We start from the raw sequence: 12,954 nt of genomic DNA, 5'->3' as shown, positions 1-12,954 counted from the left end.
CGTGTGGTTGAAAGGCTCTTGGTGCTCCAGCCAGGAGTCAGTGCTGTGCCTGTGAGGTGGGAGAGCCAACTTCAGGACACTGGTCCACAAGAGACCTCCCAACTCCATGTAATATCAAATGGCGAAAATCTCCCAGAAAATCTCTCAACACCAAGACCCAGCTTCACTCAATGACCAGCAAGCTACAGTGCTGGACACCCTATGCCAAACAACTAAAAAGACAGGAACACAGCCCCATCCATTAGCAGAGAGGCTGCCTAAAATCATAGTAAGGCCACAGACACCCCAAAACACACCACCAGACGTGGACATGCCCACCAGAAAGACAAGATCCAGCCTCATCCACCAGAACACAGGCACTAGTCCCCTCCACCAGGAAGCCTACACAACCCACTGACCCAACCTTAGCCACTGGGGACAGATACCCAAAACAACAGGAACTACAAACCTGCAGCCTGCGAAAAGGAGACTCCAAACACAGTAAGATAAGCAAAATGAGAAGACAGAAAAACACACAGCAGATGAAGGAGTAAGGTAAAAACCCACCAGATCTAACAAATGAAGAGGAAATAGGCAGTCTACCTGAAAAAAAATTCAGAATAATGATAGTAAAGATGATCCAAAATCTTGGAAATGGAATAGACAAAATGCAAGAAACATTAAACAAGGACCTAGAAGAACTAAAGAGGAACCAAGCAATGATGAACAACATAATAAATGAAATTTAAAAACTATAGAAGGGATCAATAGCAGAATAACTGAGGCAGAAGAACGGATAAGTGACCTGGAAGATAAAATAGTGGAAATAACTACTGCAGAGAAGAATAAAGAAAAAAGAATGAAAAGAACTGAGGACAGTCTCAGAGACCTCTGGGACAACATTAAATGCACCAACATTCGAATTATAGGGGTCCCAGAAGAAGAAGAGAAAAAGAAAGGGACTGAGAAAATATTTGAAGAGATTATAGTTGAAAACTTCCCCAATATGGGAAAGGAAATAGTTAATCAAGTCCTGGAAGCACAGAGAGTCCCATACATGATAAATCCAAGGAGAAACAGGCCGAGACACATATTAATCAAACTATCAGAAATAAAATATAAAGAAAACATATTAAAAGCAGCAAGGGAAAAACAACAAATAACACACAAGGGAATCCCCATAAGGTTAATAGCTGATCTGTCAGCAGAAACTCCGCAAGCCAGAAGGAAGTGGTAGAACATATTTGAAGTGATGAAGGAGAAAAACCTACAACCAAGATGACTCTACCCAGCAAGGATCTCATTCAGATTTGATGGAGAAATTAAAAACTTTACAGACAAGCAAAAGTTGAGAGAGTTCAGCACCACAAAACCAGCTTTACAACAAATGCTAAAGGAACTTCTCTAGGCAAGAAACACAAGAGAAGGAAAACACCTACAATAATAAACCCAAAACAATTAAGAAAATGGGAATAGGAACATACATATCGATAATTACCTTAAATGTAAATGGATTAAATGCTCCCACCAAAAGACACAGACTGGCTGAATGGATACAAAAACAAGACCCGTATATATGCTGTCTAGAAGAGACCCATTTCAGACCTAGGGACACATACAGACTGAAAGTGAGGGGATGGAAAAAGATATTCCATGCAATTGGAAATCAAAAGAAAGCTGGAGTAGCAATTCTCATATCAGATAAAATAGACTTTAAAATAAAGACTATTACAAGAGACAAAGAAGGACACTACATAATGATCAAGGGATCGATCCAGGAGGAAGGTATAACAATTGTAAATATTTATGCACCCAACATAGGAGCACCTCAATACATAAGGCAAATACTAACAGCCATAAAAGGGGAAATCGACAGCAACACAATCATAGTGGGGGACTTTAACACCCCACTTTCACCAATGGACAGATCATCCAAAATGAAAATAAATAAGGAAACACAAGCTTTAAATGATACATTAAACAAGATGGACTTAATTGATATTTATAGGACATTCCACCCAAAAACAACAGAATACACATTCTTCTCAAGTGCTCATGGAACATTCTCCAGGATAGATCATATCTTGGGTCACAAATCAAGCCTTGGTAAATTTAAGAAAATTGAAATCGTATCAAGTATCTTTTCCGACCACAATGCTATGAGACTAGATATCAATTACAGGAAAAGATCTGTAAAAAATACAAACACATGGAGGCTACACAATACACTACTTAATAACGAAGTGATCACTGAAGAAATCAAAGGGGAAATCAAAAAATACCTAGAAACAAATGACAATGGAGACACGACGACACAAAACATGTGGGATGCAGCAAAAGCAGTTCTAAGAGGGAAGTTTATAGCAATACAAGCCTACATCAAGAAACAGGAAACATCTCGAATAAACAACCTAACCTTGCACCTAAAGCAATTAGAGAAAGAAGAACAAAAAAACCCCAAAGCGAGCAGAAGGAAAGAAATCATAAAGATCAGATCAGAAATAAATGAAAAAGAAATGAAGGAAACAATAGCAAAAATCAATGAAACTAAAAGCTGGTTCTTTGAGAAGATAAACAAAATTGATAAACCATTAGCCAGACTCATCAAGAGAAAAAGGGAGAAGACTCAAATCAATAGAATTAGAAATGAAAAAGGAGAAGTAACCAGTGACACTGCAGAAATACAAACGATCATGAGAGATTACTACAAACAACACTATGCCAATAAAATGGACAACCTGGAAGAAATGGACAGATTCTTAGAAATGCACAACCTGCCGAGGCTGAACCAGGAAGAAGTAGAAAATATGAACAGACCAATCACAAGCACTGAAATTGAAACTGTGATTAAAAATCTTCCAACACACAAAAGCCCAGGACCAGATGGCTTCACAGGCAAATTCTATCAAACATTTAGAGAAGACCTAACACCTATCCTTCTTAAACTCTTCCACAATATTGCAGAGGGAGGAACACTCCCCAACTCATTCTACGAGGCCACCATCACCCTGATACCAAAACCAGACAAAGATGTCACAAAGAAAGAAAACTACAGGCCAATATCACTGATGAACATAGATGCAAAAATCCTCAGCAAAATACTAGCAAACAGAATCCAACAGCCCATTAAAAGGATCATACACCATGATCAAGTGGGGTTTATTCCAGGAATGCAAGGATTCTTCAATATACGCAAATCAATCAAAGTGATACATCATATTAACAAATTGAAGGAGAAAAACCATATGATCATCTCAATAGATTCAGAGAGAGCTTTTGACAAAATTCAACACCCATTTATGATAAAAGCCCTGCAGAAAGTAGGCATAGAGGGAAATTTCCTCAACATAATAAAGACCGTATATGACAAACCCACAGCCAACACTGTCCTCAATGGTGAAAAACTGAAACCATTTCCACTAAGATCAGGAACAAGACAAGGTTGCCCACTCTCACCACTATTATTCAACATAGTTTTGGAAGTTTTAGCCACAGCTATCAGAGAAGAAAAAGAAATAAAAGGAATCCAAATCGGAAAAGAAGAAGTAAAGCTGTCACTGTTTGCAGATGACATGATTCTATACATAGAGAATCCTAAAGATGCTACCAGAAAACTCCTAGAGCTAATCAATGAATTTGGTAAAGTAGCAGGATACAAAATTAATGCACAGAAATCACTTGCATTCCTATACACTAATGACGAAAAATCTGAAAGTGAAATTAAGAAAACGCTCCCGTTTACCATTGCAACAAAAAGAATAAAATATCTAGGAATAAACCTACCTAAGGAGACAAAAGACCTGTATGCAGAAAATTATAAGACACTGATGAAAGAAATTAAAGATGATACAAATAGATGGAGAGATATACCATGTTCTTGGATTGGAAGAATCAACATTGTGAAAATGACTCTACTACCCAAAGCAATCTACAGATTCAATGCAATCCCTATCAAACTACCACTGGCATTTTTCACAGAACCAGAACAAAAAATTTCACAATTTGTATGGAAACACAAAAGACCCCGAATAGCCAAAGCAATCTTGAGAACGAAAAATGGAGCTGGAGGAATCAGGCTCCCTGACTTCAGACTATATCACAAAGCTACCGTAATCAAGACGGTTTGGTACTGGCACATAAACAGAAATATAGATCAATGGAACAGGATAGAAAGCCCAGAGATAAACCCACGCACATATGGTCACCTTATTTTTCATAAAGGAGGCAAGCATATACAGTGGAGAAAAGACAGCCTCTTCAATAAGTGGTGCTGGGAAAATTGGACAGGTACATGTAAAAGTATGAAATTAGAACACCCCCTGACACCATACACAAAAATAAACTCAGAATGGATTAAAGACCTAAGTGTAAGGCCAGACACTATCAAACTCTTAGAGGAAAACATAGGCAGAACACACTATGACATAAATCACAGCAAGAACCTTTTTGATCCAGCTCATAGAGAAATGGAAATAAAAACAAAAATATACAAATGGGATCTAATGAAACTTAAAAGCTTTTGCACAGCAAAGGAAACTATAAACAAGATCAAAAGACAACCCTCAGAATGGGAGAAAATATTTGCAAATGAAGCAACTGACAAAGGATTAATCTCCAAGATTTACAAGCAGCTCATGCAGCTCAATAACAAAAAAACAAACAACCCAATCCAAAAATGGGCAGAAGACCTAAATAGACATTTCTCCAAAGAGGATATACAGATTGCCAACAAACACATGAAAGAATGTTCAACATCACTAATCATTAGAGAAATGCAGATCAAAACTACAATGAGATATCATCTCACACTGGTCAGAATGGCCATCATCAAAAAATCTAGAAACAATAAATGCTGGAGAGGGTGTGGAGAAAAGGGAACACTCTTGCACTGTTGGTGGGAATGTAAATTGATACAGCCACTATGGAGAACAGTATGGAGGTTACTTCAAAAACTAAAAATAGAACTACCATACGACCCAGCAATCCCACTACTGGGCATATATCCTGAGAAAACCAGAATTCAAAAAGAGTCATGTACCAAAATGTTCATTGTAGCTCTATTTACAATAGCCAGGACATGGAAGCAACCTAAGTGTCCATCAACAGATGAATGGATAAAGAACATGTGGCACATATATACAATGGAATATTACTCAGCCATAAAAGGAAATGAGATTGAGTTATTTGTAGTGAAGTGGATGGACCTAGAGTCTGTCATACAGAGTGAAGTAAGTCAGAAAGAGAATAAGAAATACCGTATGCTAACACATATATATGGAATCTAAGGAAAAAAAAAAAAAAGGTCATGAAGAACCTAGTGGCAAGACGGGAATAAAGACACAGACCTACTAGAGAATGGACTTGAGCATATGCAGAAGGGGAAGGGTAAGCTGTGACAAAGTGAGAGAGTGGCATGGACATATATACACTACGAAACCTAAAATAGATAGCTAGTGGGAAGCAGCCGCATAGCACAGGGAGATCAGTTCTGTGGTTTGTGACCAACTAGAGGGTTGGGATAGGGAAGGTGGGAGGGAGGGAGACACAAGAGGGAAGAGATATGGGAACATATGTATATGTATAACTGATTCACTTTGTTATAAAGCAGAAACTAACACACCATTGTAAAGCAATTATAGTCCAATAAAGATGTTAAAAAAAAAATGATCCTACAGATTATTTACACTTACTCTAAGGTGTTTTGTTAATTGTATGTCTAATGTAAAGGATAATATAATATTATTCTCTTTGTATTTTTACAGGCTTCTTGATGATTTAAAGGGCTTCCATTAGAACACATATTCAGTAGGTAGCTAACCATGTTTGTAAACTGTTAATTTCTAATATTTGTTACAGTTTACTCTTGGTTTTTCTATGTACATAATTATAGTCTTGAAAATAATGACGCATGTGTTCTTTCTTTCCTTTTTTGCCTTATTTCTTTGGCAAATGCCACCAAAATAATATTAAAAGTGAGTGGAGATATCTTTAAAGGGACTACATAAAAGTGATAATTTCATATGGTTAAATTTTAAATATTAAAATTTTTTATTAAATATGAGTAGGATAAATAATCCATTTAAAAGACAGCGATTGTCAGTTACTAGACTTTTTTACAATATTGAACATTTTTACTCACAAAAAAAGATAATGTCAAATACGATTCACCTCAATAGAAAGGTTAAAGTAAAGAATGAAGAAGGATATATCTGTAATGATAACCCAAAAGGAAATTGATGTAGCTATATTTTAATCTAACAAAATACACTAGACTTTAATAGACTTTAAGGCAATATCATTACTTGGGATCAAATGGATATTTTCGAAATTATAGCAGAGATTACAGAAATAGAAAACAAACATACAACAAAGATAATTAACAAGGCCAAAAGTTGTTCTTTGAAAAGACAAATAAAATATGATAACATCCCTGGTGAGATTCCAATAGGAATAAAAAGACACCACACATAACCAATATTAGAAATAAAACATGAAACATTACTACAGATATTGCAGAAATTTTAAAAATAATAAGAGGATACTATGAAAAACTTTGTTTTAATTCTCTAAAATGTAGATGAAATTACTGCTTTCTTGAAAAAATTAATCCTACCAAAACAGACCCTAAAAGAAATAGAGAACTTCTGGCAGCAGGAATATGGTTACATCATATTCTTTTTGTTTATTTGTTTGTGCTCTTGATATCCACAAAAACATTTATGAAAACCAAACAAAGGAGGTAGGATTGCAAAGATGAGGGGTGCGAGAGTGGAAATTCTGCAACATTTTCAACTGAAAAGTGACAAGGGATCGCTATGATTCCCAGAATGGAGGAAGCCTTGGCCAAAGACAAAAGAGACACAGGCCCCATGTGGGACCAGTGGCTGCTGAATAATGGCAAAGAAAAAAGTATAGAATAACCCCGGAAGTCATGGAATGCAAAATCACGAAAACTTACCACCTCCACCCCCACCATAAGGAAGGTTCAAACTAAGCAATAATCTAATGACTGAATCTGAGAAAAAAACTAATGTTACACAGAAAAGTTCTCACAGGCTTCTAGTCACAATTAAGTATGATTTATGGGGAAATATTAAACAGGAAGCAGTACAGAAGCAACCCAAATCACTTAGGATCCCAGAAAGATCAAACAAAAGGTTTCCTTTGCAAAGAACAAAGATCTACCCTAAAGAAAAACTAATGATAAGAAAACTTAAATTGAGCATGTGGGATCACAGGACAAAGAAGGTTCAGAGATTGGAAGGATGTGAGGAGAGGAAGGCAGACCCTAAAGAGTACTGTAAAAGGAACCGGTAGTGATGTAGAGCTCTGACCCATACAGAGACCAAGACTAGAAGCCTTCTCCAATCAGACTTAATCCTGAGGAACAGAGGATTAAGAGAGAAGAGAAGTAAGAGAAGTGGATACACAAAGAGTATTTTTGATACTTTTAAGATAAAGACACTTTTATTTTCAAGAGGGTGCCCTTGAGCCGTGAAGTTGAGGCAGCTACCCTGGGCCATTTGCTGCAACCACACAGGGTTCTCCTAATAAAACAAAAAGACTTGAGGAAATGTTTATATTAAGTGAATAATATTCCAACAAATAATGAAAACAACCAGGAAAAAAGCAACAAAAAGAAATATAAAGATGAAAACTGTGGCACTGGGTGTCACCTCCCCCATATTTGACGTTTGCCTGCCCCACTTTCAGCATCTTCACGTCATTGCTAAGAGCATTTTATGGCTGCTAGAGCCCTGCTGTTCTACTTCCAGAGCTGGTGGAAGTGCCACAGAATGAAGGCCCTCAACTAGTAAGGGGAGCTGATAAATGTTTAGCTCAAACACCGTGTGGTAGGATCATTCTGGAGAGTATCTTTGTCTTAGCTTTCAGAGTTCCCCAGAGGAACTGTGCTCCAGTTACCCAGAAAGGAAACTTTCTTGATAACGCACTCTTAGTTGTCTATCCTCACTTCCTCGCCTCACTGTTTCCATCATCACTATTTGTGTTTCCTCCACCTTCCAAATAAACTACTTTACCTGAATTTTCTTCTTAGGGTTTGCTTCTAGAAAAACCGAAACTAAAGAGAAAAATTCTAACCTAATATTTCAAAAGCATTTTAAATGAAAAAAACCCTAAGAGTCATGAATACCATAAAGAGGAATAGAAAATAGAAAGGAGAAGAGTGAAATTTTCAAACAAATATAGAAAAGATAAAAAGGGCATGAGAGAAAGGAATACAGGTAGATTTGTAAGAGGGCTCAACATATTTAACACTGAAATTCTCCAGCAAGAATGCTAAAGCAATGAAACTGACACATATTTAAAACTAAAATTCAAAGAAGCTTTTAAAATATTTAAGTTTATATATTGAAAGCACCCTACATAAGTGAAAGAAGTCAGTCTCAAAAGGTTATACATTGTATGATTCCAACTGTATGACATTCTGGAAAAGGCAAAACTATGCACACAGTGAAAAGAGTAGTAGTTGCCAGAGGCCCAGGGAGAGGGAGGGATGAATAGGCAGAGCACAGGAGATTTTTAGGGCATTGGAACTATTATGTTACTGAAATGTTGGGTATGTGACATTATACATTTATCATAACTCAGAGAGTGAACCCTGATGTAAACTATGGACTTTAGTTAATAATGCATCAATATTGGTTCATCAATGATAACAAATGTACCATACTAACGCAATAAGTTAATAATATAGGAAACTGTGTTGAGAGAGAGAAGTAGTATATGAGGATGCTCTGTACTTTCTGCACAATTGTTGTGTAAACCTAAAACTGCTATAAAAAATAAAGTCTATGAATTTAAAGTAATGTTAAAACTGTTACCTTGATTTCAGGAAAGATATGCAATCTAATGGAAAAGTATTAAATGAGAAAAATCACATAAGGCAGTGTTTCTACAGGGGATGTTTTGGTCACTTGGCCTGTGAAATGCTCAGGCCAGGTGGTCAAAGGTGATTTCAGTGCTAAGTTACTTTGGGAATCCTTGCATATTTTATTTCTTTTAGATATTTATAACACTCATTAGCATATTTAAAGCTCTGAAAAGTCTCAAAATAATGCATCTCTTTAAACCAGGATTTTGGACTTAGTAGAACCCCGAATCCATTGATTTTGCTTTGGATATTGTTGTTGTCATCCTAAATAATACTCTTACCAATATGTCAGGCAAGAGGGTGACACAGTGACCTAATTGCATCATAATACCTTTCACTTTATCACATTTACATATTTCCAAACAACTCACTGTGTGTTTTTTCATGTTTCCAAAATAGGTGTTTTCCTTCCCCTAGAAGAAGATGTGGCCCAGAGAGCTCAGGTAACATTGCAAGTTCACTAAGTGCAGATTTCCTCTTGGAATCTGCTTTGCATCACTTTCCGTTGAGCTCACACCCATGGGAGCATTGCTCAGCTGAGTCCATCAAAGTTCAGTTTGTCTTGTATACTGGAAATAATGTTGGATGGAAGGGCCCTACAGAGGGGAGGTACCATCTCTTAGGGTCCATGAGTGCTGAAGCATATTAAACAAATGCAGAGAATCATAGAAATAATATAGTTCAATGTTATCTTTTCATAAATGGGAAAATTGAGGCCTGGCAACCTTAAATGATCTGTCAATTTGCAGAGTGAAGAGGCTGGTCTGAGTCTGGAGTGCATGACTGGCTCTTCAAGCCCCATCTCCACTTTAACCCACTGTTTCTCTTTCCCATCTCTGGCCTTTGTAGTCTCCCTTGTTAGTCTTCTTTTTGCCTCTTCTTCTGATTGTTGGAAGGCCCAGGACTCAATCACTGGACTTCTCGTTTCTATCTACATATGTTCCCTACACGATCCCATGGTTTCTAGCGGCTTCAGCTTTCCCTTCCCTATTCTCTCCCAGCCTTTCCCACTGCTCTCCATGCCCTGAAGGGCTAACCTCCATGGGCTGCACTGCCTGGGCTTCCTTGCCTCTGACTTCTGGTTGGGTCCAGTCAATGAGAAGCACCTGTAGGAGGTCAGCAAGAAGGTTGAGAGAAATGTTGGGAGTATTAACTCCTTGGCTCCCAACTGCCAGAATGTGGCCTTTACCTAAGGCAACTGTTCCTTTTGGGCAATGCTGCTTCCATGGCTTCAGCTGCTCCTGGATTCTTACAACAGTTTCCCACTATTCCCTGAATGCTGATAGAGATCCCTGTTGGTGTCCTCTATGAAACTCTCTTCAACTACCTTTGTCCTACCTTTTTTTTTTTGCCAGAAATTCTAAACCTATAGACAATATTTACTGGGTTGAAGACCCCCAAATGTGCATCTCCACCTCAGATATTACTCAAGAACTCAATATTCATATCTAATAGGCATTTCAAATTTAAAATACCTATTACCCAGCTCCTGATACTTTTTTCTCCAATTTGATCTTTCCACAGACACATATTTTAGGTGGTGGGCCATCCTTTCAATTGTTCAGAACTTAGCTCCACTGTCACTCTCACACCCATGTCTAAACTGCAGCATAGTCTGTGGCTCTACCTTTGACCATTTTCAACACCTCCACTGCCACCATTTTGGCCCACACTGTCATCATCGCTTGTTTGGATTATTGCAACAGACCCCAGGCTTCTCTTGTTCCATGCATTCTCTTCTCAGCACAGGTCCTACTGAAAGGAAGTCATATGTCGCTACTCTGCCCAAAACCTTCCAGTGGCTTCACCTGTCACTCAGAACCAATAACCAAATGTCTCTGTTACCTCCAGGGTCATGCGACTAGCCCTAAAGTTCTGTGCCCTCATTGCCTCAAGCCTCCATCACCCACTCCTCCAGCCACACTTGGCTCCTCCCTGACCCTTGAATATACTCAGTGCACCACTGCCCTTTGCCTCAGTGATCTTCCCCAGATTTCTGCAGGATTCACTCCCTCACTTTCTTCAAGTCCTGACTCCAGGGTCATTTTCCCTGGACATCTTTTTTTTTTTACATCTTCATTGGAGTATAATTGCTTTACAATGTTGTGTTAGTTTCTGCTGTACAACAAAGTGAATCAGCTATATGTATACATACATCCCCATATCCCCTCCCTCTTGAGCCTCCCTCCCACCCTCCCTATCCCACCCCTCTAGGTCATCACAAAGCATCGAGCTGATCTCCCTGTGCTATGCAGCAGCTTCCCATTAGCCATCCATTTTACATTTGGTGGTGTATATATGTCAATGCTACTCTCTCACTTCATCCCAGATTCCCCTTCCACCCCCGTGTCCTCAAGTCTGTTCTCTACATCTGTGTCTTTATTCCTGCCCTGCCACTAGGTTCATTGGTACCATTTTTTTAGATTCCATATATATGTCTTAGCATACGGTATTTGTTTTTGTCTTTCTGACTTACTTCACTCTGTGTGACAAACTCTATGTCCATCCACCTCATTACAAATAACTCAATTTCATTCTTTTTTATGGCTGAGTAATATTCCATTGTATATATGTGCCACATCTTCTTTATCCATTCATCTGTTGATGGACATTTAGGTTGCTTCCATGTCCTGGTTATTGTAAATAGTGCTGTAATGAACATTGTGGTACATGTATCTTTGTGAATTATGGTTTTCTCAGGGTATATGCCCAGTAGTTTCCCTGAACATCTTATCTGAAATTTCAAACTGCTCCACCATCAATACTTCCTCTCTACCTGCTTTGTCTTATTTTTCTCCTTCGCCTTATCACTAGCTAATATACTATATAAACAACTTGGTTTTCTTTTTCTTTTTAAAAAATGTCTTCCCACTAGAATGCAAGCTCCATGAAGCAGCATAGTTTTCTATTTTACAAATGAAAAAGCTGAGATGTAGGGAAGTAAAAGGATTTGAACAGTATTCCAGGGCTAGTGAGTGAAGTCTCCTGGGTCCAAATGATGAACTTGCTTGAATTTCCTCCAAAAGAGATTCTTTAGGTAAGAGGTGGAAAACTGAATAGAACTTGTAGACCTGGAAACATGGGAAATAAGAGGCAGTTTTTAGGGGTGTTACAAAAATGCTACTTCATAACAGTAATTTATATACTTTAGGGGTGAAAGGAGGGCTGTTTGTTTTAATTACATGCCTGAACCTCCCCCTCTTTGTATTAAAGTGTATCCTTCTTCCATAGGCCTGTGACCCAGATGAACATGGAGTGAGAAGTAAGCAAAAGAGTGGAGAACGGATAGTTACAGAGCACTTGGGCTCTGCAGGCACACCATCTTCACATGCATTATCTAATTTCCTCTTCACTTCCTTCCTATGGGAAATTACTGTTTAAGGATGAAGGATCAAAGGGCCTAAATCGCTTGTCCAGGGTCACCTGATTAGGAAGCTGTAATGTCAGTGCTTGAACCCCAAATTTGTCAGTCCCAATACTTGTACTCCTAACTACAGGTATTGGGGCTGACTCCTAACTACTCCTACCTAAAAACTTTAGGTTTCTGTAGAACAGTGCAGGGAATCCCAGTTTCCAGAGTCATTTTATTACGGTCACATTGCAATAACTCCATATTGACTGAGTGTGTACTGGAAAGTTTCTTTGCTTACTTTAGAAAATCCATTATGTTTCATTTTAACCGTGGGGCTCTTTGATGTTCATTTCTTCTGAGCACTTGAGAAGTATTTTAATTTATGCTGGCACTTGAATTAGTATGGTGTTATTTCAAAAGATGATGATAATTCAAAATTTTGAAGCATGGAAATCATCTGGTCAAAACAAAACCAGAAACTAACACAGGTAACATTGCAGTAGGTAGTATCTTTCCCTTGAGAAAGTTGCAAGAGATAACAAGTGTTGGTAAGGATGTGGAGAAAGGGGAACACTTTTGCACTATTGGTGGGAATGTAAATTGGTGCAGCCACAATGGAAAACAGCATGGAAGTTACTAAAAAAATTAAAAGCAGAACTACCGTATCATCCAACAATATCACTTCTGTGTATATAACCAAAGGAAATGAAAACAGGACCTTGAAGAAATA

The sequence above is a fragment of the Eubalaena glacialis genome, chromosome 2 (assembly GCF_028564815.1).
Source record: "Eubalaena glacialis isolate mEubGla1 chromosome 2, mEubGla1.1.hap2.+ XY, whole genome shotgun sequence".
Lineage (NCBI taxonomy): Eukaryota > Metazoa > Chordata > Mammalia > Artiodactyla > Balaenidae > Eubalaena > Eubalaena glacialis.
This window is presented reverse-complemented; position numbering follows the sequence as displayed.